Genomic DNA, 1548 nt, shown 5'->3' on the forward strand with positions numbered 1-1548 from the left:
AACAACAACAACAACAACAACAAACCCACATGTGGTAGTTAAAAATCACTGACCTTAGGGTAGGTAATCGGCAAATATTTGCTAAATGAATAATAGAAACTTTATCAATATCACAGAGGTTCTTACAATAGATTCAAAAGGTAATTGGAAACAACACGCAATAAAAAGAGATTAATGTAAAAATAGATAAGTGGATTACTATTTAATGAATATTTTTGGAAAAACTCTATTTCAGTTTAGAAAAGAATGAATCGAGCTCCTATATTTTCATTCTATGCATTGCAGTGAATTCCAGATGGGACTCAAAGACTTAACAGCAACAACAGAACAGAACAGAATAATATATATTTTCTGGCTCTTGCTGGCGAAATACATTCTAAATATTGAAGAGAAAGGAAATACTTTCAGGGAATGTATTTCTGAATATATATGTAAACTTTGAAAAGCTTTTTCTGTAATGAAATCTTTTAATATTTTGATCAAGCAACAGAATGGAGGAAAAACACAAATGATAAGCAAATGATTGCTTATTAATATGTTTAGCAAACACTTGGATAACACACATACACATGAATATATATATATATGTATGTATATGTTCTACATGATCATACTCAAAATTTAGATGACACTTTGTCCAGGAAGAAATATCGAAGAAAATGCAATCATACAAACCACGACATCGCCATGGGGAAAACATAACATCCGTGGTAAATACAATGACACAAAAATCTATTACATTTAGTAAAAAGTGCAGAAAACCTGCAAGAAAAATGCAGGAGCCTGATTTTGCTAGAAAGTGGCAAGAAGGCTCTACATGCCCAGTGCTCACGGCTTGAAATTCCATTCCCAGGCCTGGGGTTCCACATTTCCAGGGGCTCTGCTTTCCAAAAGCTGTGGTTCAATGTCCCCTAGGTATAGTGCCTTCGGTCTGGACTGAAGATGGAGACCTGGGTCATCCGAGAAACTTTGTAGAGGGAGACACCAAACTGACCACTCTCTGCCAGTCCTCACCTATTTCCAGACTGGATGATTTCTGGTATATTTACTTCTGAGCCCAAACTAACTTCTGCAAGGAGGTTCAGTACAGGTCAGGTGAGTGAGGAATCTCCTGGCAGGGCTACAGTGAACTTCGACAAGGTTAAACCTTCTAAACTTGGGAAGCCGCTTTGCAAAAATAAGTAAAATAAAAATCCCTTACTCAATTGTTGACTGGGTATTATTCGGGAAACAGGAAACAGGTTTTTCTTTTTTTTTTTTCTTTTTTTTTTTTTTGAGAGGGAGTCTCGCTCTGTCCCCCAGGCTGGAGTGCAGTGGCCGGATCTCAGCTCACTGCAAGCTCCACCTCCCGGGTTTACGCCATTCTCTTGCCTCAGCCTCCCAAGTAGCTGGGACTACAGGCGCCCGCCACCTCGCCCGGCTAAGTTTTCATATTTTTTAGTAGAGACGGGGTTTCACCATGTCAGCCAGGATGGTCTCGATCTCCTGACCTCGTGATCCGCCCGTCTCGGCCTCCCAAAGTGCTGGGATTACAGGCTTGAGCCACCG

This window comes from Mandrillus leucophaeus, unplaced genomic scaffold, assembly GCF_000951045.1.
Source record: "Mandrillus leucophaeus isolate KB7577 unplaced genomic scaffold, Mleu.le_1.0 Scaffold15, whole genome shotgun sequence".
NCBI classification, from domain to species: Eukaryota; Metazoa; Chordata; class Mammalia; order Primates; family Cercopithecidae; genus Mandrillus; species Mandrillus leucophaeus.